This window comes from Bos javanicus, chromosome 6 (genome assembly GCF_032452875.1).
Source record: "Bos javanicus breed banteng chromosome 6, ARS-OSU_banteng_1.0, whole genome shotgun sequence".
Lineage (NCBI taxonomy): Eukaryota > Metazoa > Chordata > Mammalia > Artiodactyla > Bovidae > Bos > Bos javanicus.
In genome coordinates this window covers 73,053,137-73,080,369 of record NC_083873.1, presented here as the reverse complement: position 1 = coordinate 73,080,369, position 27,233 = coordinate 73,053,137, and positions in this window count along the sequence as shown.

Sequence of the window (27,233 nt, the reverse complement as noted above, 5' to 3'; positions counted from 1 at the left end):
CAAAGACATCAATTCTTGAGCCAGAACTGACCAACAAAGGAGTCTTGCGTCTACCGAGATGGGATCTGTATTAGTGTCCCTGCCAAACTCTGGTGGGGAGCAGGGTGCAGCAAGCATTGACTCACTGCCAAGGCAGCATAGATTCCAGAGCTCAGCAGTTGGGATCCTCAGTCAAGAACACCCCCTTTTGTAGGACTTCTGCTGACACGTTCTCAAGGCCACCAAAAAAGGTTAATGGAGAAAATGAGAGGGTCAAGGAAGAACTTATTTTTTAGGATGGCAGATGATCCAGTAGAGAGGATCATAACAAAGCAGGAGAGAAGAGCAAATGGGAGAAGCAGATCATGGAAAAGAGGCCAGGGAGGTGGAGTCAGCTGCATGAGTGGGAGTGTGACATGAGTTGGGGCTATGCCTCAAGAAGGGAAACAATACCCAGTAGAGATTCAGCAGTTTGGTAAAGTGCTTGGTGAGAGACTGGGCGTGTCCTTTCCTGATTCCTAACGCTTTCTTGGGAAAGTAGGAAGCAAGGCCATCAGCCAAGGGTGCAGAGTAGAGAGGGAATAGACGGTAAAGCATCTGTCTATCACTGCGGGAGACCTGGGTTCAATCCCTGGGTTGGGAAGATTCCCTGGAGAAGGAAATGGCAACCCACTCCAGTACTCTTGCCTAGAGAATCCCATGGACGGAGGAGCCTGGTGCAGGCTACTGTCCATGGGGTCTCAAAGAGTCAGACACAACTGAGCGACTCCACTTCACTTAATAAAAGCATGAGGATAAAGGAAACATCGTGAAGTCTTCATCAGGAGCTGTGGAGAGTGACTCAACTAGGAGAATGGGGTAGAATTGCATGCTTCATTGCCTGTACATGAATAAGAAATCACAAAAGTGTTTATTGCAGTATAAAAAAAGATGTTACCAAACAGTAAAATGATTGTAGACTTATGAGTTACAATAGTTAGTGAACCACAGAACCACTGTAGCAACAGTTTTTTGACTAATCTGCATAGGTTCTGCAGCAGGACTGTTCAGGCTTGATTTTTCACACACAGGTCATATACAATCACCCATAGTCTCATGTACATCACAGTTCATGACATAAGCATGCTCACCTGGCTGGTGGAGCAGTGGCAGGTAGGGGCAGTTGCATCAAAGACTTCTCTCAATACCTCTATCCCCGCCCCCCCATCACCAGGCCCACAAGCCCTGTACCTGCCCAGCTCCAAGACCAAAGGGAGCCCAGAGTCAGAAACAGAGACTTGGTTTAATGCATGAGGGGGCTTAGAAGTCTGAAGCAAGGTCTTGGATCAACACCACACCTGTGCGGTAGACAGCAGGCAGGGCCTCGCAGCAATCTTCGGTCCCAGGGGCAGGGGAAAGCTACCAGTTATTGGAGGGATTACATTAGGTTGATTCATCAGTTATCAGCAGAGGGGACCACCCCTCACTGTCCCCTGGATAAGAACAATCACTAGCTGGGGCATGGGGCCAGTATGTAGGAAGGTCAGTCCTGTGAGTAGTTTGTAGGCAAAGCAGGCACTGGTCAGCAGAGGATGTACACAAAGCAAGAAAATAGCTGCCTTGAGTGGCCTGAACATACAGTCACTTGACCCAAGGGAGTGAGCTGTGCCCACTCTCTCTTCCAAACTCACCTTGAGAGAATCAGCAGGCACCTTCATGTTGCCCTTGAAAGGCAATATTACCTACATGTATCTGGAAAGGACTGGGTAAAGAGTAAAATGTCACTGGTGATCATTGTTCATATTTAAAGTGAGAATTTGGTGCACAGAACGCATCAGTATTTTTGTATAACTCTCCAGTGATTCTAACGTATAGTCAGGATCAAGAACCAGTGTGCTAAAAGAGTGAGGCAAAGAAACAAGTCATTCCAAGTACAGAAGTGAGTCACATTTTTGTGATACACTTGAGTTGGTTCCTAAAATAGAATTTCAGCCTAGAACATGGAGCAAAAATAAGTTCTAAGTCTGAAGAGAAAACACGAAGATTTAAAAACAAAAAGCAAAAAAAAAGAAGAAAAAAAATCACTCCAAGAGAGGGACAGGAATGGTAAGCTTAGCAAATGCTGAGTGTTCCTTGAGATTATGATGCCAAGCACAAGAAGAAATCTGCAGCAACATGGGTGGGCCTAGAGATTATCATAGGAAGTGGGGTATGTCAAAGACAAATATCGTGATATCACTTATATGTGGAATCTTAAAAAATGATACAAATGAACTTATTTATAAAGCAGACTCAAAACAGACTTCAAAAACAAACTTATGGTTACTAAAGGGGAAATGCTGAGGGGAGAGATAACAGGAGTTTGGAATTAACATATCCATACTACTATATACAAAATAGATATTCAACAGGGAACTCAATATACTATAATAATCTAGAAAAACAATGGATTTATGTATGTGTATAACTGAATCACTTTGCTGTATACCTAAAACTAACACAATACTACAAATCAACTATATTCCAATATAAAATAAAAATTAATTTTTATAAAAGGAGAATAATGCTAGGTAAGTGCAGAGAAATGTCAGATTACCAATTTGACATTGGTAATCAAATGTCAAATCCAACCTATTTCAGGCAACAGGGAGCCGCTCCAAGAATTTGAGGATACGGATGACAAAGTTATAAGGCCATGTGATCTTCTATAAAGTCGTAACACTAAACACCAACTAGAATTCTGATCCTATAAAACCATGGGAAGTCTTCTCTAGATAATTTTTCATCTAATAAAAACACATCTTGTCTCGCTGTCCCATTAATTCAGCATGTGAAGAGATTTCTTAATAGCTCTTCATTTTGAATCATTTTCCTAAATATTCCTAATTGAAGTGAACTGGAGTAACACACTGGGAGTAAATGGGGCCAATAATCCTGTAGGGAAAGTGTCTGTAGGTACAGCAGGCCTAATTATCTACTGTTAAAAGGCATGTATCTGTATTTGGCCTAGCTTCACTGACTGTCTTCAGGTCATCAAGGAAAAAACATGAAACAATCAATTTTAAAATATACACAGTTCTGTGTCCTCGTATGCTTTACAGATCCAACAAAGAGTAAATCATGTTCAGGTAATACCAACCTTGGAAAATCTGTAATTTCTATACATACTTTTAGAATGATTTTCAGTGTTTGCATAGAATATAGCTTCTTGCTTATAATTTTTTCTTCAATTACTATTAAAGGCAGTTTGCACTTTCCTTGAATATACATCATAAGTGGTGTGGAGAATGGAGACTGGCAATACCCCTAGAGCAAATGGAAAGCAGCTTTGCTCTTCTCACTTCCCAGTGAATCTGCAAAGTGAGTATTTCACAGGTGGATAACATAGGAGCTGATCATATGTGATAGACCTGAGGACTGTGTTCTGTCTTCATGATCCACGATGAGAAGAAAAAGAAAGGGTTCAGATTTCTTTGCAAAAGATGTAGATTCAAGAGAATCAACAGAACTTCTTTTAACAGTTTAATATGCAGTACTGACTAGGGAAGGTACTCCACAATAGAGCTCTGGGTAGAATGAAAAAGAGTTTCACTCTGAGTTCAGTTATTTGTGGGTATTTTGAATGTAGGAGCTCAACTAATGAAGCCTACCTACTGTTAATATCCTGCTTTCATGATGTGTCTAAAAGCTTTGTTATTGTTTTTAATATTATTCATTAACCAAGAGCACATGAGGAGTAATGTAAGGACCTGTCTTAGAAATGGACTTGCTGTCTGGGAGGGAATGGAAATGTACTCAGAACAGATGCTGTTAGCCCAGGATTTGGTGGGAAGTAACAATGCCTGAAGAAAGAAAATCAGCTCCAGCTTTCAGGCTTTATTTTTGTCAAACAAGTTTTCAGGTTGATGCTCCTAGACACTGGAGGACCCTTCCTTCCTGCTGCTTCCCACCTCCAGCCCCAGGTACTTTCTGCCTCCTTCCCCTGGGTCTGAATCTGGCCTACCTAGAGGAGACCAGCGCCACTGGACAGGGAATGAACTAATTCTGCCTCGGTGTGCACCCAGGATAGTATTAACAACTCCACATGGGACAAAGCATCAGGATTCCCAGAGAAGGAAGGCCTAGGGAGAGCAGACCTATGCAAGCAACTCTGAGAAAACCATTTCTTTCTCTTTCCAGAAACTTTACACAACAGAAGCCATTTATTCTGCAATACTTGGAGCCATGTCTTATCTTTTCTGTTGCTTGTGTTTCTCAAAAGGTGAATTTAGTCCTTTGTCTCTGGTTCCTTTCTTCTCTCCTCTCCCAGATAAGATGAAGATCAAAGATTTTCCTTTCTCTCTCTCTTTCTTTTTTTCTTTTTTAAACACCAAAGGATGAATCCAACAGGGCTTAGAGGTCCATTATAAACACCAGTAGCCCATTGAGTTAATTAACATACAAAGCAACTTTAATTTATGTATGGCCCAAGATGTTTCATTGAGAAAACAATGTGTGTTTTCAAAATTAGCACATTTACAAAAATATATACTGACTGGTGTACCTTAACCATCTTCATTGAGGTCTGTAATCAACATACATGCCAAAGGAGAGAGACAGTTTGAAAAGGCTGGCCAGTTGGGAAGAGCTGCTTTGCAGCCTAGAATAGATAAAGGATGTAGCAACCAAACATTATAACTTAGGCTTTATCACCATTCCCTAGATTAGAACATTTTCATACTCAGATAAACAAATGCTTTGTCTCATATAAAACTTTTTATTAATTTGAAACCATGTTTCAAAAGCTTTGACTCCTATAAATTTCTCTTATAAATTATCAGCCCTTTCATTAACCCTGATCAAACTGTTTTTGTATATATTAGGCTAGACAAGATGGCTTATTAGTTGTTCCAGGTCTCTTGGAACAAAAGAGGGTAAAAAATGACAGGGACACTGTTGGGGGGACGGGGGGCCATGCATAAAGTGCACTGGAGCATCAGCTCACAGCACCCAGAAGACCTTAAAGAATACACCTGCCTACCAGAGAGCCTACTGAATAACTCCCAATGAGTTGCTCACATGCCCCAGGATTTTTTTGAGAAGAATCCTACAGCCAAATTCCTTTTCTCACAGACACCTATGAATCCATGGATATGTTTTGGGGAAATCTTCATGTACTATGATTATGAAGTACATGTTTTCATTTCAATGATCTTTCAAAAACAGTATAAGCACATTCTGGATTATCTGGGTACCCCCTTACATTGAGTATTTCCAAAGTGAGGATAACCCAAAGTGGCTGCAGTTAACTTTTAATACAGGGCTTCTCAAACCTGAGGTCACGTGTGGATGGAACAAAGTGAGCTCAGGTATGGACGCTACTGCTGTGGTCAAAAGCTAAGGACTGAATGACAGCTTTTATCTTCTTATTCTTCACTTTTGGCATGCTCCATACTAACGGGTTCCTCTTTAAAACATTATTTCAAGGCCTGTGGGAATATTTCTTATTTTCCATAATCAAAAATCAAGGGAAATGTTCCTTAATGAATCTGCTTCCATATTGCAAATTAAGCTCAGAGCAAGATCCCTTGGCATTTCATTTCTGGTTTTTCATTTTATCCCGTTTCAGGTATCTCTATCACCTGTATTGACTAGATCAGAGCTCCCAAACTGATGTAATCATATCCTGTGGTTCAGGAGGTATTGAGAAATCCAGGCTAGCCCCTACAACAAACTCAGAAGAGCCTCAGGCTCTCAAATAACATCCCAGTAACACTCGCCTATTATCAGCATTCAGAGACTGTGGAATGAAATTCCAGGCAGAAAAAATTCATCCTGACTTATGAATTTTCTGGAGTTTATCACGATGAACCAGACTTGGAAGATGTGATTGAAAAAAAGCTCCTAATATCCCCCCACCAGAATAAAATGTGTAAGCCAGCTGAAAACAGAGAGTTGATTTCCCAGACGATTCCTTGGATTGATTTAGATGCAGCCATCTCAAATCTCATACAGTTCTGATTAATACCCACTTTATCCCCCTCTGTTGCTCACTTTCTTACAGATGAATTAAATAATGCCTACCTGTGCCACCCCAAGTCCTGCAGGAGCACAACCTGATTGCTCGGAAGTGGTCTATTACGGTGAGCATGAAAAGCAATCATAATAAATTACTACTTTTAACTCTCTCTCTCTCTCTCTCTCTCTCTCTCACACACACACACACACACACACACACACACACACCACATCCTCCCCCTACTACTGCTGCCTCACAGCAGCCCTCATGCTTCAATAGGCCAATTAAGTAACGTGAAATAAACATGCAGGTTGAAAATGAGCCATCTCTCTTCAGAGTCGCCTGCAAATCGAACAGAGCTTCATTTCATTTGGTGTCAGGGGCAATTAACCCAGGTACTGTTGATATCTGACACTCCTTGTGACCTTCAAACGCTACAGGTAAAGCTGCTCTTTCCTGACCCTTCTTGTTCCCCATCTCCCCTCTACCACCTCTCCCTGTCTTAGCTGTTGCCCATTCCTGCTAAGTATTTCTCTTCAACCAAATCAGCTCTTTGACACGTCTCTCTCTGCTTTCTCTGTTTCTGACTTTCACGAAACATTCAGAGGAAGAAGAACTGAGGCAATGCTGTTTCTAAGAAAGGAAGAAAGAGAGAGAAAAGGAGGTGCTGCATTGTCTTCTAATCACCAGCTCAATCAGAAATTTGGCAGCCTGGAAATGTCATTCATAATATATGGAGCAAGTGCTTTTCAAACTGGATTATGGGGACTTTTTTCCTGATATAAAGCCAGGCAATTTTTTGCTGATGCAGCTAAATAAAATAATCCTTTCTTTGGTCCTTCCCTGAGGGACATTTTCATATCATTTTATGTTATGTGTCTTTTTTATCTTCTTCATGACTTTCTTTTCCCCATATTTATTAAAAGTTACAAAGTCTTCAAAACTCTTCTTGTAATTTTTGGTACATTTCCACCATGTTCATGAATACACTGAATATTCTTTCATTTTCTTCCACTGGCTTCTGTTTTGGTAGACTAATAATGTTGCTATTAAAAAATCACTCTGTACCAAAGAAGATATACTGAGCCTTAGATGTCAAAAGAATAAAGTTTAACTGCAGCTGATAAAATAGTTGAATGCTGTCTCAGGGAGCACGGAGTAAAATCACTGTTCTAGAGAAACAGACCTTAGATACCACTTAGTCCAACCCACGCCTTTGCACACAAATCTGCTAAGTTGTAAGATCTCTGTGTGATAGTCTAATATTCACCACATAGAAAATCTATCAACAAGGCCCCTCAGGCTACCTTCAAAATATAACCCAAATCCAAATAAATTCTGACCACCTCTCTCGCTCCCACCCTACCCAAGCCGTCATTGTGATAGCTTCATAATTAGTTTCTCTGTCTCCACATTTGCTCCCAAGTAAATATTCTATTACTGCAGCCATGTGAGGGCAGTGGGGGAGTGGGGCATGGGGGGCTTTAAAACATGAGTCAGATTGTGTTATTCTCCTACTCGAAACCCTCCAAAGTCTTCCCATCTCAAAATCCAAAGTCTTTCCATGAACCAAAAGACCCTACATGACCTGGCCCTGGGTGCCCCTCAGATTCCATCACCTTCCTCTCTGCACCTTTCTAATTCCCCTCCAATCAGGCTGTTCCTTACACATTCAGCAAATACTCCCGATTTGGCCCTTGATTCAGAGTTTTCACGTAGAATGTTCTTTCCACAGACAGTCTCATGTCTCATTCCCTTATTTCATTCAAATCTCTGCTCAAATGCCACCTGCTCAAGAGAGGCCTTTTCTGATTCTCTTACATTAAGAGCCACCTCACCAACATCTTCTATCTCTCTTCCTTTTCCCAGCTCAGTTGTTGTCACAGAACTTATATCTCTAACCCACATTCAACTAAATATCATCACATTTACTTACTTACGTATTGACTGCAGCCCTCACTCTAAAGTAGATGACCAGAGTCTTTGCCTCTTCCACACAGTGCTGTATTTCCAGAAGAGCCAAATCAGGCAGGAAGTCCCAGTCCTCAGACCTGTGGTCCGGTTACAGGTCTCTCTGTATAAGAATCTAGGAAAGAAAAGCAAAGATTGCCTGTTCTTCCTTCTGTGGTTTATGAAATAACCAATTGGGAATGTTTGAGATTTGGTATGAGGCAACCAAGGATCTAGTTTTGGCCCATCTGAAATATTAAAGGGAAAAACAATATGTGGGAATAAGGCCAAATATTCTTAGTAGCAAACCCTTTCTTTGTAAGATCTCTCTAGCTTGACATGTTGGTTGTAGGAAGAGGGTGGGTATTTGTGATTTTGAAAATTATAAAAGCTCTGTTAAAGTCTGAAAGGGTCATTATTTGACTTTCATGTTGAAAGGAGTTCTAAGACCTTAGAGAGAGGTAAGCTAAGTCACTTCAGTCATGTCCGACTCTGTGCGACCCCATAGACAGCAGCCCACCAGGCTTCCCCGTCCCTGGGATTCTCCAGGAAAGAACACTGGAGTGGGTTGCCATTTCCTTCTCCAATGCATGAAAGTGAAAAGTGAAGTAAAGTCGCTCAGTCATGTCCGACCTCAGCAACCCCATGGACTGCAGCCCACGAGGCTCCACTGTCCCTGGGATTCTCCAGGCAATAACACTGGAGTGGGCTGCCATTTCCTTCTCCAAGAAAGAGGTAAGTAAAGGCTAAAAGTACATGTCTTGGAGCCAAGCTGCCTGGACCCAAATCCTAGCTCAGTCACTTACATGATACGACGGTTAATTTTATGTGTCAACCTAACTGGGTCATGGGATACCCAGATATTTGGTCAAATACTATACTGGGTGTGTCTGTGAAGGGGTATTTGTGTAAAACTGCCATTAGAATTAGTAGACCAAGTAAAGTGGATTGCTGTCCTTACTGTGGTGGGCCTCATTCAATCAGTTAAAGACCTGAATAGAAAAAAAGACTGGCTCTCCCAAGAGTAAGAGAATTTCTCCAGCCTGGCGTTCTTCAAACTGGGATATTGAACTTGATGATACCACTCTAGTGGCAGAAAGTGAAGAGGAACTAAAGAGCCTCTTGATACAGGTGAAAGAAGACAGTGAAAAAGCTGGCTTGAAACTCAACATTCAAAAAACTAAGATCATGGCATCTGGTCCCATCACTTCACGGCAAATAGAAAGGGAAAAGTAGAATCAGTGACAGATTTTATTTTCTTGGGCTCCAAAATCACTGCAGACAATGACTGCAACCATGAAATTAAAAGATGCTTGCTCCTTGGAAGAAAAGCTATAACAAACCTAGACAGCATATTAAAAAGCCGAGACATCACTTTTATCAACAAAGGTCGGTATAATCAAAGCTATGGTTTTTCCTTTGGTCTTGTACAGAATTGTTGTGAGGCATAAATACGTTACTCTATGTCAATTGTTTAAGCAGTCTCTAGCACATAGTAAGCATTAATTATGATGTCAGTGTTAGCCATTACAGGGGCACCTAAGGTTGCACTAGTGGTAAAGAACCTGCCTGCCAATGCAGAAGACGTAAGAGATGTGGGTTCAGTCCCTGGGTCGGGAAAATCTCCTGGAGGAGGGTATGGAAACCCACTCCGGTATTCTTGCCTGAAGAATCCCATGGACAAGAGAAGCCTGGAATTCTACAGTCTATAGGGTCGCACAGAGTCGGACACAACTGAAGCCACTTAGCATGCAAGTATGCACAGCCATTACAATTATTCTGGCAGCTGGGATCTTTTTTTAACAATAGCAATTTTGTATGAGCAGTTTGCTCTAAGTAGAGTTTATGGAAGGGATATAGTAACTTCTGTTTTAATGCAGTTTACTCTAAGATCCCAGAAGTTATGATGAAAATATGGAATACTCATTAACAAAATAATCCCTTTCACTTTTTATTTATTTATTTTTGGCTGTGCTAGGTCTTCATTGCTGCATGGGCTTTTCTCTAGTTGTGGCAAGTGGGGGCTGCCCACTAATTGTAGTGCACAGGTTTCTCATTGCAGTGGCTTCTCTTGTTCTGGAGCACAGGACCTAGGGCATGCAGGCTTCAGTAGTTGAAGTTCATGGGCTTACTAGTTGTGGCTACTGGGCTCTAGAGCACAGGCTCAATAGTTGTGGTACATGGGCTTAGTTTCTCTGTGGCATGTGGGATCTCCCCAGATCAGGGATCAAATCCATGTCTCCTATACTGGCAGGCAGATTCTTTACCACTAAGCCACCAGGGAAGCCCCTCCCATTCACCTTTATCTAATATTCCACAACAATACAAATGTCCCCAGCATAGTTATTTAGACTTTGTAAACCAAAGAGAAAAAAAAATTAGGTACGAACATTTAACAAGTTGTTTTCTAAGCACTAACAATGTTTAAGGTTGGTATTCAAAGTCCACTTTACAGATAAGGAAGCAGGAGAGGAGGACACTGCCATAGGCAAGGTCATACAAAAGGGAAGACTGCTAACTCTCCAGCCCACTGTTTAACTCACTAAATTCATACAACCAGTGACAAGCCAAATCTCCCTTTTAATGCACTTGGTCTCTGACACCCTGAAGCCACTGGAATCCCATGTTCACTCCGAACAAATATTCATCTTGTGCTACTTCAGCCTCCCCAGGCCAGTCTGGGACTTAAGGTTTAATTAAATCCTGTGGAGCTGTATCTTTGAAGGAGCTATTATCTTTAAGTGATTCTGCTTTATGAGTGTCTAAGAAAAGAGGAAAGAGAGAGAAAGAAGAAGACAGAGAGCAAGAGGTGACAGAGATGAGAAAGAAACAGTACAAATCAAGTATCTTTGATCTAAGTTGATTAGTTATGCATTTTTGCCAGCGGTAATTGAAAGACTCAAGGAGAATGCGAATTACCCACGGAAAGCAATCGTGTGTGGTGGATAGCCTGTCTCCATTACCTATGTCAATGGCAGAACTGAAGTGCTGACACTGCATCATGGTTTTCAAAAGGCAATTTTGGACATCACATAAAACAGTTCTTCACTCTTACGATTTACATTTAGATGCTGCAGAAATAAGTTATGGAAGCAAATCTAAGTAGAGTTTACAGTTTCAATCAAAATTTCTCTTTTCTTGTGATGTTTATTATTCATCGTATACAATGCCATTACACAGCGAGGAGATTTTTCAAGAATAGTGTTTCTGCATTGTCCAGTTTGCCCTAGGCACAGCTAAAACAGGGGGACAGGTCCTTCTGCAAAGTAAAAATTAACTATTCTTTAGCTTTCAAAGAGTGATTTTGGATGAACAAATATTTAGGGGGTTCAGAAAATGGTCAGAGCAAGTCTTCTCCTTTCCAGACATTTTTATTTCTGAAGCATGGAAACAAGGAAACAGCGCTTTTCCATGCAAATAGAATGCCCCCAGGCCTTTCTTTGCAAAATTTATGATCAAATTATATTTTTTAATGTCTTTGGAACTCAGGAAACAATTGGAACTACATGATTAGCTGACAGTGCTATGTTTTTAGTACATGCAATAAATCTAGGTGTAAATCTCATTTCAAAATTGTATTCTCCGAGGTTGTTAGCCATTTGATCTTTAAATTTCCACATTTGGTGCAATCTAATTCAACAAATGGTAATTGCTTGCTATAGATTGGGTACTGTGTTGGGCACTGTGGTGCTTAAAAATGAGAGCACAGGTTCCTATGCCTAATGAACTCACAATTTAGTAAAGAGATGGGGCTTCTAAAAGAAAAAAAGGCACAGACTAAAGCAAAATGTAGAATAAGACAGTATCATGAAGGTATATTCAAGGTGCTACGCAAGGTTCAAATGTTTCTCCCTCAACACTACGTATCTCAACTCCTTCAAAGTCATGCTACCAATCTTCTATCATCTTGTTCATCCTACATGTTGTGTTTACCTTGAGACTCACAGGTTAATTTCTTCATCTCTTAAAGACACAGCACCTGACTCACAGTGACTCTCCACCTCTGTTCTTGGTGATTTCAGTGTCTTCTTGGAATTCCTTCCAGTATCTTGGATTTTTAATTTCACTGCCTTCTCAGCTACTATGACCTGATCTTTCAGCCCACTTCAGCTTCCTTCTTTTCTATACGTAGTCATTACAAATGACTACACTGCTTCCATCGGCTCAGTTTCAAGTATTCCATTCTCTGAGCTCCATATAGTATCCCTCTGGTTTAGTCTCTCTGGTACTCCAACTCCAGCAAGCTATTTGAATCCATCTATGTTTTCACTTTCCGCCCCACTCTGACCTCGATTCCACAATCCATCATTATTATTACTATTTTGTGCATGCCCTAACCTCCCTGATCATTGCAAACCCACTCTGAATCTGCACCGGAATCACAGGCATCAAAGCCACCGGGGAGGTGAACACATGCTGATTCATCTTGCTTCAAATTCATGATTACAAACTCTACTACTTCTTTACAGGCATATTATTATATTTTCCCCAATCCATTCTCAGTCTCCCACTCTTCAGAGGAATATTCCATATCTTCCTTTCCCTCTTAAACATCCAACACCCCTTCTGTTATCCTTTCTCTGAGCTATGACCTGACTAGTTATTCACTGAGAAAATGGAGGTAGTCAGAAGATCCGCATCTTCCTACAGCCATAAACCCACCTGCATCTGTACCCATATACTCCTCCTTCCCTCCTGGTATTAATAAAACAGAGGAACCATTGACATCCCTTTCAAAGGCCAGTCCCTTGACGTGTGCTTGGACTTCTGCTCTTGCCTAATTGAGAATTTTGTACCCCCTCTCTCCTATATCATTGAATTTTCCCTCTGGATTAGTCCTATCAGTAAACAAACTTAGAAAATTCCTCCCGTATTTCAAATTCTCCTCCAACCACCATCTCTTTATCCTCCTTTATAGCAAATCTCAATCTTTTTTTAAAGTTATTTATACCTGCAGTGTCACATTCCTCTCTGCCAATGCTCTCTTGACACAGGCTTTTGTCTCCATCATCTCATGGTACCTGCTCTTAATAGCCATCCCAACAATGATCATATCTCAACTCTCATCTAACCTCGCATAGTGGCAGCATAAGACAAAGCCTATTATTCCTTATTCATTGAAATACTTTCTTTACCTAGCCTCCAGGATAAGGATCCAACTATAAACTGACAATTTCACAGTCGATATTTCCAGCCATAACCTCTCCCCAAGTTCTAACTTTGTGTCTTCAACTGCCAAGTAGACACTGCCACTTGGATAGCTAACAGTGTGTGCATGGCTAAGTCATTTCAGTTGTGTCCAATTCTTTAGGACCCTAAGGACTGTACTCCACCAGGCTCCTCTGTCCATGGGATTCTCAAGACAAGAATACTGGAGCGGGTTGTCATGCCCTTCTCCAGGGGATCTTCCTGACCCAGGGATCGAACTTGCGGCTCCTGAGGCTCCTGCATTGCAGGCTGGTTCTTTACCAGCCTAGGTTCTTTACCTAGGTTCTTTACCAGCTGAGCCACCTAGGAAGTAGATAGCTAACAGGCATCTCAAATTTAACATATACAGGAGTTACACTACATTTTCCCCCTCTTAACCGTTTTTTCCTACAGTTAAGTCCCTCTCCAAAAAAAAAAAAACATCCATTCCATAGTCCAATTGCTCACGCCAAAAACTTTGAAATTATCTTTGACCCTATTGTTCTTTCCTCCTACATCCAACTAAGAGCAAATTTATTGGTACCACCTTCAAAATATAGCCAAATCCACCACTTCCTATCACCTCCACTGTTACCCTACTCTAAGCCATCACCTAGATTTTTACAATCATCTTCTAATCAGACTGCCTATTTTTTACTGTTCAGTTCAGTTCAGTCACTCAGTCGTCTCCGACTCTTTGCAACCCCATGAATCGCTGCATGCCAGGCCTCCCTGTCCATCACCAACTCCCAGAGTTCACTCAGACTCATGTCCATCGAGTCAGTGATGCCATCCAGCCATCTCATCCTCTATCATCCCCTTCTCCTCCTGCCCCCAATCCCTCCCAGCATCAGAGTCTTTTCCAATGAGTCAACTCTTCGCATGAGGTGGCCAAAGTACTGGAGTTTCAGCTTTAGCATCATTCCCTCCAAAGAAATCCCAGGGCTGATCTCCTTCAGAATGGACTGGTTGGATCTCCTTGCAGTCCAAGGGACTCTCAAGAGTCTTCTCCAACACCACAGTTCAAAAGCATCAATTCTCTGGTGCTCAGCTTTCTTCACAGTCCAACTCTCACATCCATACATGACCACAGGAAAAACCATAGCCTTGACTAGACAGACCTTTGTTGGCAAAGTAATGTCTCTGCTTTTCAATATGCTATCTAGGTTGGTCATAATAACCCCTACATTTCTCTCCTTACAGATCCACCACAGTGATTTTTTTTAATGTTAGTCATTTGAGGTCATTACTCTACTCAAAATATTCTAAGAGATCCATATTTCATTCAGAATAAAAGCTACAGCTTTTCCAAGACCCACCAGACCTATATGAACTGGTCCTCAGAGTCTCTCTGAGACTACCTCCTACCACCCTTCCCTGACTCGCTTTGTTCCAGCCACTCTGTCTTCCTTGCTCTACCCCATACATCTTGGCAAAGCACAAGATTGCTTCAGGGCCTTTGCCCCTGGGGCTTCCTTGGCTGGGAACAGTCTTTCCCCAGGTTCACTCTCTCCCTCACCTGATGTCTCTGCTCACATAGTTACTGTGTCAGATTTCCTTGAATACCTGTTGTTACCTCTTGTCTTATCCTACTCTGTCACTTGATGGTGTCTCACTTCCCAAGTTAGCATTACCATCACCCAAAATGTTGCATATGTATTTTTTCTGTCTGCAACAATGAGGAGTACCTAGAGAACAAGGATTTTATTTAGCTCCTTGCTCTATGCCCCATGTCTAGAGGAATGCTTGATACATTATAGGTACTGAATAAATATGTATAAAGGGAATCAAACTTCTTCATTCTTCACGGAAAATTTCTGCAGTACTTCCTTCATAGTGTCTCCTGCACTTACCAGCAGCAGCAAGAGAAGTGACAGTGAGAGATAAGTCCTTCCCCATGGTTTTCATCAATTCCCTCAACTTTGATTGACATACAAGGTCAATAAAAACACTATTTTCTCTGCATACACAATCAAGGTAAGACTTCCAGGCTCCCTTCCAACCATATTGTGGCCCCGAAGCCTTGTTTACTAAGGAACTTGCAAACATCCACTACTTGTACTGTCCCTCCCTTTCCTGCTCTCTGAACCCATACCACTGTCTCTAATATTCCTGTTTGTCTTGGGCGACTCATTTTTTATCTTTTTTTGTGGGTTTCTCTTTCTCATCTCTTCCCCTTAAATTTTATTTTTCCTGAGATTTTGTCCTTAGCCTTCATTGCTCACTCATCTGTTTCATCTCATTCATTCCCATTAGCTACTATATATTTGTGAATGGCTTATAATCCATTCCAGCCCTTCACTATACTCCAGCCCTATATATCTTCCTATTGAGCACCTCCACCTGGTGATCCCACAGGCACATTAAACTCAAGATGTTTGTATTAGCCAGAATAAGCTAGTTTATATTGCAGTAAGAAGCCACCCCCAAACCTCAGTGATTTAACATGTAGAATTTTACTTTTTGCTCATACAAGGTCCCCTCAGACCTAGGTGTCTCTCCAGGGTAACTATTTCTATAGCCAGAGACCCAGCCAGGGTGCTTGAATCTCTTAGTCCAGCCATCTTAACACAAAGCCTATGGTTCACACAACAAGGTTAAAGACTGAGGGAAAGACCTCACAACAATAACTATGAGCCTTAGCCAAAAGCTGTGTGTCACTTCCGCTCACAGCCCATTGGCTAGAACTATTTCATAACTCCATGCAACTGCATACAAAATTCAATCTTCCAAGTTACTGTAAAGAGAGGTGAACCATCCATAAGCACTGCCATGCCTTCCAATATGTCCAAGACTAACAAGCCAGCATGGGATCATGCAGTATGTAACCAAGGGCCAGGAGGCAAAGCTTGGTCAGAAGCAGCTGCTGCCAATATCACCATCATCACCTCCTTAACTTTCACTGCTCACATCACTTCCAATCATTCTTCAAGCCTTACAGGTTCTACCTCCTTAAATATTGGTGTACTGGGGAATATTGGGCCTCTTTTCTCCATTACTGCTACCACTACCTTACTCTAGCCTCTCATGGCCTTCATTTGCAAATCTGTAGTCTTCCCACTCTTAGTCTCCTAATATGAAAGTGAAAAGTGAAGTCACTCAGTCGTGTCCGACTCTTGGTGACCCCATGGACTATAGCCTGCCAAACTCCACCCATGGGATTTTCCAGGCAAGAATACTGGAGTGGGTTGCCATTTCCTTCTCCAGGGGATCTTCCCGACCCAGGGATCGAACCCTGGTCTCCTGCACTGCAGGCAGACTCTTTACTGTCTGAGCCACCAGAGAAGCCCTCAGTCTCCTAATATATGTCCCATCTAAAGAGTGCCATCCATCATGTTCATCCAACTTCAAAACTGCCTTTACCCCAGCCACTTTCTACTACCCTGTTCTATGTTTTCTTTTTTCAGATCCCTTGTCACTATCTGAAATTATATCTGTCTACTTTTCCCCACCTCTACTGCTGCCACCATACACATAAACATGCATTGGAATGTAAGTTCCCTGAGATTAGGAAATTGACTAATCAGAGCTTTATCACAGGCCAGATCTTCAGTGTGTATTTGTGGAATGAATAGACTTTCCACCATGAAGCCCAACTGATGTTTATAAAACAAAGCTGACCATGTCATTTCTCAACTTAAATGTTCCAGGGATTCCTTATTGCATCTCCAGATAAAATTTCTGCTCCTTAGCAAATTTATGAGACCCTTCATGAAGTATCTCTGCTTATTTCTCTGGAGTCACAGACCATGATCACCTCCTTCTCAAGGGGTTTTCTCTCCCAATGGAGTCTGAAACTCATTTTCCATCTGAGTATAGTACTTTTCAAAGATAATCCCTCCCTTCACTTGGTTAACTCTGATTAGCTCTTCAGGATTCAAGTTAGACAGTGCCTCCTCTAATGGTCAGAGCCTCCCCTATGTACTGTGATATGCAGGGCACTGATAGTCACTAGGTTAGAACTAGAAACTCTGATAGACAGCAGGTTAAAACCAGGCCCTGGGCTAGATACTAGGTTACCACTGTAAACATGACGTATCTATGTTGTGACTGCACAACTAGTTGTAAAATCTAACTATCAAACCTAGCTTAAAGCATTGTTCATGTAGAATATCATTGTTACCTTTATTGTTACTCCTACTATCAGATCAGATCAGATCAGTCGCTCATTCATGTCCGACTCTTTGTGACCCCATGAATCGCAGCACGCCAGGCCTCCCTGTCCATCACCAACTCCTGGAGTTCACTCAGACTCATGTCCATCAAGTCAGTGATGCCATCCAGCCATCTCATCCTCTGTCGTCCCCTTCTCCTCTTGCCCCCAATCCCTCCCAGCATCAGGGTCTTTTCCAATGAGACAACTCTTCGCATGAGGTGGCCAAAGTACTGGAGTTTCAGCTTTAGCATCATTCCTTCCAAAGAAATCCCAGGGCTGATCTCTTTCAGAATGGACTGGTTGGATATCCTTGCAGTCCAAGGGACTCTCAAGAATCTTCTGCAACACCACAGTTCAAAAGCATCAATTCTTCGGCACTCAGCCTTCTTCACAGTCCAACTCTCACATCCATACATGACCACAGGAAAAACCATAGCCTTGACTAGACGGATCTTTGTTGACAAAGTAATGTCTCTGCTTTTGAATATGCTATCTAGGTTGGTCATAACTTTCCTTCCAAGGAGTAAGCGTCTTTTAATTTCATGGCTGCAGTCACCATCTGCAGTGATTTTGGAGCCCAGAAAAATAAAGTCTGACACTGTTTCCACTGTTTCCCCATCTATTTCCCATGAAGTGACGGGACAGGATGCCATGATCTTCGTTTTCTGAATGTTGAGCTTTAAGCCAACTTTTTCACTCTCCACTTTCACCTTCATCAAGAGGCTTTTGAGTTCCTCTTCACTTTCTGCCATAAGGGTGGTGTCATCTGCATATCTGAGGTTATATTGATATTTCTCCCCGCAATCTTGATTCCAGCTTGTGTTTCTTCCAGTCCAGCGTTTCTCATGATGTACTCTGCATAGAAGTTAAATAAACAGGGTGACAATGTACAGCCTTGACGAACTCCTTTTCCTATTTGGAACCAGTCTGTTGTTCCATGTCCAGTTCTAACTGTTGCTTCCTGACCTGCATATGGGTTTGTCAAGAGGCAGGTCAGGTGGTCTAGTATTCCCATCTCTTTCAGAATTTTCCACAGTTTCTTGTGATCCACACAGTCAAAGGCTTTGGCATAGTCAATAAAGCAGAAATAGATGCTTTTCTGCAACCCTCTTGCTTTTTCCATGATCCAGTGGATGTTGGCAATTTGATCTCTGGTTCCTCTGCCTTTTCTAAAACTAGCCTGAACATCTGGAAGTACACAGTTCACATATTGCTGAAGCCTGGCTTGGAGAATTTTGAGCATTACTTTACTAGTGTGTGAGATGAGTGCAATTGTGCGGTAGTTTGAGCATTCTTCGGCATTGCCTTTCTTTGGGATTGGAATGAAAACTGACCTTTTCAGTCCTGTGGCCACTGCTGAGTTTTCCAAATTTGCTGGCATATTGAGTGCAGCATTTTCACAGCATCATCTTTCAGGATTTGAAATAGCTCAACTGGAATTCCATCACCTCCACTAGCTTTGTTCGTAGTGATGCTTTCTAAGGCCCACTTGACTTCACATTCCAGGGTGTTTGGCTCTAGGTCAGTGATCACACCATCGTGATTATCTGGGTCATGAAGATCTTTTTTGTACAGTTCTTCTGTGTATTCTTGCCATCTCTTCTTAATATCTTCTGCTTCTGTTAGGTCCATACCATTTCTGTCCTTTATTGAGCCCATCTTTGCATGAAATGTTCCCCTGGTATCTCTGATTTTCTTGAAGAGATTCCTAGTCTTCCCATTCTGTTGTTTTCCTCTATTTCTTTGCATTGATCACTGAAGAAGGCTTTCTTATCTCTTCTTGCTCTTCCTTGGAACTCTGCATTCAGATATTATATCTTTCCTTTCCTCCTTTGCTTTTCACTCCTCTTCTTTTCACAGCTATTTGTAAGGCCTCCCCAGGCAGCCATTTTGCTTTTTTGCATTTCTTTTCCATGGGGATGGTCTTGATCCCTGTCTCCTGTACAATGTCACGAACCGCATTCCATAGCTCATCAGGCACTCTATCTATCAGATCTAGGGCCTTAAATCTATTTCTCACTTCTACTGTATAATCATAAGGGATTTGATTTAGGTCATATCTGAATGGTCTTTCTTCAATTTAAGTCTGAATTTGGCAATAAGGAGTTCATGGTCTGAGCCACAGTCAGCTCCTGGTCTTGTTTTTGCTGACTGTATAGAGCTTCTCCATCTTTGGCTGCAAAGAATATAATCAATCTGATTTTGGTGTTGACCATCTGGTGATGTCCATGTATAGAGTCTTCTCTTGTGTTGTTGGAAGAGGGTGTTTGTTATGACCACTGCATTTTCTTGGCAAAACTCTATTAGTCTTTGCCCTGCTTCATTCCGTATTCCAAGGCCAAATTTGCCTGTTACTCCAGGTGTTTCTTGATTTCCTACTTTGCATTCCAGTATAACTCCTACTATAGTTATACTTTTTTTTTATCCAATGGCATTACCCATCCAGAATGACGTGAAACTCAGAAGTAAGCAAGCAAATGTCTTTGAGTAGCCAAATTGATATAAAAAAGCTGATAGACTTTATAATCTGGTCCCTGGGTCCTCCCTCAGAACTTCATTATGGTAGAGTGTACTCATTTAAAATACATTTCAAACAACCTTCACTATTTGGTTCACCAGCCCACAAGATGATAGAATCCACCAAACAACTATTTTATTAATTGCTTACTACACACAAAACACTGTGCTAAGTTGTGGGAATTAGAAGAAAGTATTTAAAAATGTCTTCATTCCAGGCGTTCATTGGCATACTCTATACTTTCTACTCAATCTTCCTGTGAACCTAAAACTGTTTTAAAAAGTAAAGTTTATTGGTTAAAAAATTTAAGTCCCCATTCCCATTCATTATAACCACTCACTTCATTGAAGAGTTAACAGAAATAAGAGGACAGGATAGAGGTAAATACATCATAAAAGCAAGAAATTAAATCTGACTTTTTCAACTAGAGAGGGTACGGGAGTAGCAGGGAAGAGAATGGGAAAATCAGGAACAGCAACTTAATGAGCATAGTAGTTTAGAGCTACTTATTAAAGAGATGAAAAATCCTACATACCTAAAGAACCTCTGATCTAGGACAATGAGAAGGGCACTCAGCTAAGCTTTGGGCTGAATTTTCATCTAGGTCTCTATTTGCCCTCCTGCACAGTCTTCATAAAGTCACACTGGCTCTCTGGACCTTACTCTCTTCTTGTCTTTTGTGAGGAAGCTGAACCAGATGGTCTTCACCAAGGCCCACCGTGCTTTAAAATCCTGATTCTATGTTCAAATTTCTGACCTTGAGCCATCAAAATAAAGGTAAAATATATTCAGTATACTCTGATTTAAAAGGCAGGAAGGAACGGGTATCATATGTTTTAGAAGTCTTTATAGAAATGGCAATTTTCTAAAGTTTGCAATTTAGCAGGAAAAGTTTCCGTTATCTAAAAAATCCATTTAAGTGGAACACTGCTATTCCCCACCTAGAGCTAGATAAGTGAAAACTTTACAGTGTTATTTAAACAGCCCGTGCTGGGCTGACCAAAATAGTTTTAGGCCAAAGAAACAGAGAGAAACCTTCAAAGAATTCTCCTTTCCCTGCAGTTTCTATCAAAACTGGCCAAAGAGGGTAAATTAGTCATTCCCAAAGAGAACCCCTTTAGGAAAGCAAGAGTTGCAAGGGTGGAGAAGTCAACTTCTCTAGAAGATGGACAGGCACCAATGCCCTCTACCTAACCACGTCCCACCACATCTCGTATCACCTGAGCAAGGTATAGATGTGTGCTGCTGAACCCTGGGACTGTGCTTCCTTGCACTAAAAAGCTATCAGCCAGTGCAGGGTGTCCAGATGGGCTCCTGTCCAGATGGCTATGTTTTAATGTTTTAAAACTGAAATACCTCTTTCCTTTAGATGGATACACCACATCTGAGAACAACTTCATCTCCAAAGGTGACAAATAAATGAGTTGCCAACTGTACTGGCTCTGGATAGAGGGAGACTGCCAAACCCAGAGAGGCTGTTCACATCCACACCCAGCTGAGCAGAGGAAAGCTGACCCTGCCGAAAGCTCACATATTCCTTTACTCATTCATTTGAGAGTTTCAGGCCTCTACTATGTGTCTGGGCTTCCCAAGGGGCTCAGTGGGTAAAGAACCTGCCTGCAATACAAAAGATGGCAGAGATATGGGTTCGATCCCTGGGTCAGGAAGATCCCATGGAGGAGGGCACAGCAACTCACTCCAGTATTCTTGCCTGGAGAATCCTATGGACAGAGCAGCCCAGTGGACTACAGTCCATAGGTCGCAAAGAGTCAGACATGACTGAAGCGACCTAGCACAGCACAGCACACTATGTGTCAAGCACTGAATTAAACCCAGGAATTTAATGGTGGAGGAAAAATTAGCATGATCTTTGCCTAATGTAATGTACTTTTTGTAAAATTACAAAAGTCTTATGAGCTAGCAAAGATTAGTAATATTTCAGAAGAAAGTAAAAGTGTTAGTCACTCAGTTGTGTTTGACTCTTTACAGCCCCATTGACTATCACCCACCAGGCTCCTCTGTCCATGGAATTCTCTAGACAAGAATACTGGAGTGGGTTGCCGTTCCCTTCTCCAGGGGATCTTGTTGATTCAGGGATCAAATCAGGTCTCCTGCATCACAGGCACAGTCTTTACCATCTGAACCACAAGGTTGATTCTAACTATGAGATACTAAAGATTAATAATATTTTAGAAGACTTGGTATCTAGGAAGGGGGAATATATAGGACTTCTCTGTAGCTCAGATGGTGAAAAATCTGCCTGCAATGCAGGAGACCCAGGTTTGATCCCTGGGTCATGAAGACCCCCAGGAAAAAGGAATAGCAACCCACTCCAGTGTTCTTGCCTGGAGAATCCATGGACAGAGGAGCCTGGTGGGCTTTAGTCTGTGGGGTCACAAAGAGTCAGACACAACTGAGTGACTAACACTACTACTACTAAGGGGAAATATGGAAGATGGACTGACCTAGTTGTGAGGTTAAGGAGAAGCAAGGAAGGTTTCTCTCTAAAAGGCGGCATTTGATCTAAGAACACAAGGTTGAGTTGGCATTAACTTCAAGCCCTCTATATAAGGCAGCCAATCAATTATTTGCCATCATGGATCAATGTTTGTTAGCCTAGTATGCACAAATTCACACACCCAGGTATATAAGGAAAATGCAGTCACTAGATTACTTTGCACAGATTTCTTTCTGCCAATTTTACTCAAAATCTATTAGGGGAAATTTTTCTTATTATATTAAAACCAACACAGATTTATTATGACAGAAAAAACAATATTTGAAGGTTTTTTTTAAAGAAAACAAAATTTCTAGATAGTGCTAGTCTTCTGTAGGATTGTTTTGGGCAATACTCAACCCCTCTATTCACTTTCACTTGTCATTAGGGCTACTTCAAGAGAAAAGTACTAGAAACTCTTGATATCTCATTACTAAAAGAGTCTCAGATATGATTCAAGATTATTTTTATCATTGACCTTTAAATAACAATGGGTTCATTTCTAGTAGTAGCAAAAGTAGTAGTAGTAATAGTCACAGTATCAACAGTGTGGCTACTGCATCAGTAGTAGCTATTGTTATTGTAGTTAATCAGTTCAGTTCAGTTCAGTCGCTCAGTCGTGTCCGACTCTTTGCGACCCCATGAATCACAGCACGCCAGGCTTCCCTGTGCATCACCAACTCCCGGAGTTCACTCAGACTCACGTCCATCAAGTCAGTGATGCCATCCAGCCATCTCATCCTCTGTCATCCCCTTCTCCTCCTGCCCCCAATCCCTCTCAGCATCAGGGTCTTTTCCAATGAGTCAACTCTTCGCATGAGGTGGCCAAAGTACTGGAGTTTCAGCTTCAGCATCATTCCCTCCAAAGAAATCCCAGGGCTGATCTCCTTCAGAATGGACTGGTTGGATCTCCTTGCAGTCTAAGGGACTCTCAAGAGTCTTCTCCAACACCACAATTCAAAAGCATCAATTCTTCAGCACTCAGCTTTCTTCACAGTCCAACTCTCACATCCATACATGACCACAGGAAAAACCATAGCCTTGACCAGACGGACCTTTGTTGGCAAAGTAATGTCTCTGCTTTTGAATATGCTATCTAGGTTGGTCATAACTTTCCTTCCAAGGAGTAAGCATCTTTTAATTTCATGGCTGCTGTCACCATCTGCAGTGATTTTGGAGCCCAGAAAAATAAAGTCTGACACTCCACTGTTTCCCCATCTATTTCCCATGAAGTGATGGGACCAGGTGCCATGATCTTCGTTTTCTGAATGTTGAGCTTTAAGCCAACTTTTTCACTCTCCACTTTCACCTTCATCAAGAGGCTTTTGAGTTCCTCTTCACTTTCTGCCATAATGGTGGTGTCATCTGCATATCCGAGGTTATTGATATTTATCCCGGAAATCTTGATTCTAGCTTGTGCTTCTTCCAGCCCAGCATTTCTCATGATGTACTCTGCATATAAGTTAAATAAACAGGGTGACAACATACAGCCTTGACATACTCCTTTTCCTATTTGGAACGAGTCTGTTGTTCCATGTCCAGTTCTAACTGTTGCTTCCTGACCTGCATATAGGTTTTTCAAGAGGCAGGTCAGGTGGTCTAGTATTCCCATCTCTTTCAGAATTTTCCACAGTTTATTTATAGTTATTAGCAATAAGTATTAGTAGCAGTGATTGTTGTCACAGTCATAGCAGAAGTAGCAGTGCATGGACGCATGCTAAGTCGTTCAGTCGTGTCCGACTTCTTGCAACCCTATAGACCATTGCCTGCCAGGCTCCTCTGTCCATGAGCTTCTTCAGGCAAGAATACTGGAGTGGGTTGCCATGCCCTCCTCCAGGGGATCTTCCCAACCCAGGGATCAAACCCACATCTCTTATGTCTCCTATATTGGCAGGTGGTCTCTTTACCACTAGCACCACCTGGGAAGCCCAGAAGTAGTATAAATAGTAGTAAAAAGTGGGTTGGATCTGAACACTACCATTTATCAATTGAATGAAACTAGACAAATTATTTAAATTTCCTACACCTTTAGAATGGGATTAATAAAACATCGATCTCCTAAGACTGTTTGTTGAGAGAAACTAACTATGGTAAAGGAAGATATTGGTACAAAACAAGCCTTCTATATGTAAAGGCTAATTTAAAAGTATTATCTTATTATTAGTATTACTGGTATTATACCTCAACATTCAGAGAGGAAGTTGGAGTAAAGGACAAAGCAAGTAAAAGTTAGTTTGGAATTGAGGAACAGTAAGTTATAAAATAACCTAACATCAATCTGAATCAAACCCACAGTCATCAATAATTTCATTTAGGAAAGAAATGCCCTCCATGTGAGGTTGCTGTCATAATCTCCCTTAAAGTTTTAAGATGTTATAATCTCCCTATATGCACTAACTCAAGTTAAACTAATCCATGCCGCATTTCCCTAAAGAAAGGTTTATATCAAGCATCATTCATAATAGTATCAAAAACAGTAAAACAGGAATAAATTCAACCAAGAAGTTGAAGAAGACACAAATGGAAAGATATACTCTATTCATGGACTGGAAGAATTAATATTTTCAAAATGACGATGCCACCCAATTGGGGGCAAGAGGAGAAGGGGACGACAGAGGATGAGATGGCTGGATGGCATCACTGACTCGATGGATGTGAGTCTGAGTAAACTCCGGGAGTTGGTGATGGACAGGGAGGCCTGGCATGCTGCGATTCATGGGGTCGCAAAGAGTCGGACACGACTGAGCGACTGATCTGATCTGATCTGATGTCACCCAAAGCCATCTACAAATTCAAAGCAATCCACATCAAAATACCAAAGATATTCTTCACAGAAATATAAGAAACAATCCCAAAATTTGTCTAAAGCCACAAAAGACCCAAAATAGCCAAAAAAATACTGAAAGAAAAAAAGAAAGCTGGCAGTATCACTACTTCTGAATTTCAAACTATACTATAAAACCATAGTAATAAAGAGTATAGTTCAGGCACAAAAACAGACACATCAACCAGTGGAACAGAAGAGAGCATCAAAAACTAAATCCTGGCATATTTAGTCAACTGATATTCAACAAGGGAGCCAAGAATACCCAACGGGGGGGGAAAATGATCTCTGCAATAAATGGTGTTGGGAAAACTGGAGAAACGCAGCATGCAGAACAATGAAATTAGACCCCTATATCATACTTCTGGCAAAAATAAAGTGGAAATGGATTAAAGACTTAAATATAAAACCTGATAACTTAAAACTCCTATAAGAACAATGATGAGGCAAGAACCTCATCGATATTGATCTTGGAGATTATTTGAACAAGATGCCAAAAGTACAAATAGCAAATGCAAAAATCAACAAACAGAAATATATCAAACTCATCTTTTACACTGCAAAAGAAACAATTAACAAAATAGAAAGATAACCTACCTAATAGAAGAAAATTTTTACAAACTATGTATCAAGTAAAGGTTTAACATCCAAAATATGTAAAGAACTCGGTCATCTTAATAAAAATAATACTAATAATTTGATTAAAAATAGGCAGAAGGCTAAATAAGAGACACTTTGATGAGGACATCAAAATGACTAACAGACATATGAAAAGATAACATCACTCATCACCAGGATTAGTGCAAATCAAAACTACATTGGGATATCACCTCATACCTGTTAGAAGGACTACTATCAAGAAAACAAGAGAGGTCTAGGTGAGGATGTGGTGAAAAGGAAACTTTTATGTATTATCCATGAGAATGTAAACTGCTCCAACCACTATGCAAAACCGTAAGGAAGTTCCTCAAAAAAATTGAAACTAGATCTAACACACGATTCAGCAATTCCATTTCTGGGTACATACCCAAAGGAATGAAAACAGAATTCAGTGAGGTATATATACCTCATATATGTTTATCATAGCATTATTCACAACAGTTAAGATATGGAAACAACCCAAAAGCTCATCAAAGGCTGCTGCGGCTGCTAAGTCACTTTGGTCATGTCCGACTCTGTGCGACCCCATATACGGCAGCCCACCAGGCTCCGCCCTCCCTGGGATTCTCCCTGCAGAACACTGGAGTGGGTTGCCATTTCCTTCTCCAAGAAGACAGTATGCTGCTGCTGCTAAGTCGCTTCAGTCCTATCTGACTCTGTGCGACCCCATAGATGGAAGCCCACCAGGCTCCTCCATCCCTGGGATTCTCCAGGCAAGAACACTGGAGTGGGTTGCCATTTCCTTCTCCAACGCAGGAAAGTGAAAAGTGAAAGTGAAGTTATTCAGTCCTGCGGACTCATAGCGACCCCATGGACTGCAGCCCACCAGGCTCCTCCACCCATGGGATTTTCCAGGCAAGAGTACTGGAATGGGTTGCCATTGCCTTCTCCTAAAGGATAAAAAAAAAAAAAAAAATAGTGGTTCATATCCACAATGGAATACTATTCAGCCATGAGAAACGGGGATATCCTTCCATTTGCAACAACATGGATAGACCTTGAGCAGACTATGCTAATCAAGATAGACGGAGAAAGACAAGTACTATATGAGATCCCTCATATGTCGAAACTAAAAAAGTTAAACCTATAAAAAACAGAGAGTAAAAATTTATTCAATTTTTTCAAAAAGGAAGCAAAAGAAAAAATTATATCAAATGGTGGATGGGGTACTTGGTGTCTTTAAGGAGATTGGACCTGGCATAACTTTTTGTTTATAGTTTCCTACTTCTGGCTTCTTTCTTCTCTCTGGAGTAGGTTGCCAGAGAGGTAATTACCCTCTGGTTTTCGACAAGCCATTCTTTTGAAGAAAAGCAAATCATCTTTAGCGCTTTAATCCTCACTACAGAACCCAATGAGTAAATGCGAGCCTTAGAGCTACTATCCCTTATATGGTTTCCTATATCCTTACTAAGAGCCTTTCCTCTTCAAAGAGTAGTTAGAACCTCCTGTTCTGAAGTCCCGGCTAGCTGGACTCTTAATCATCTT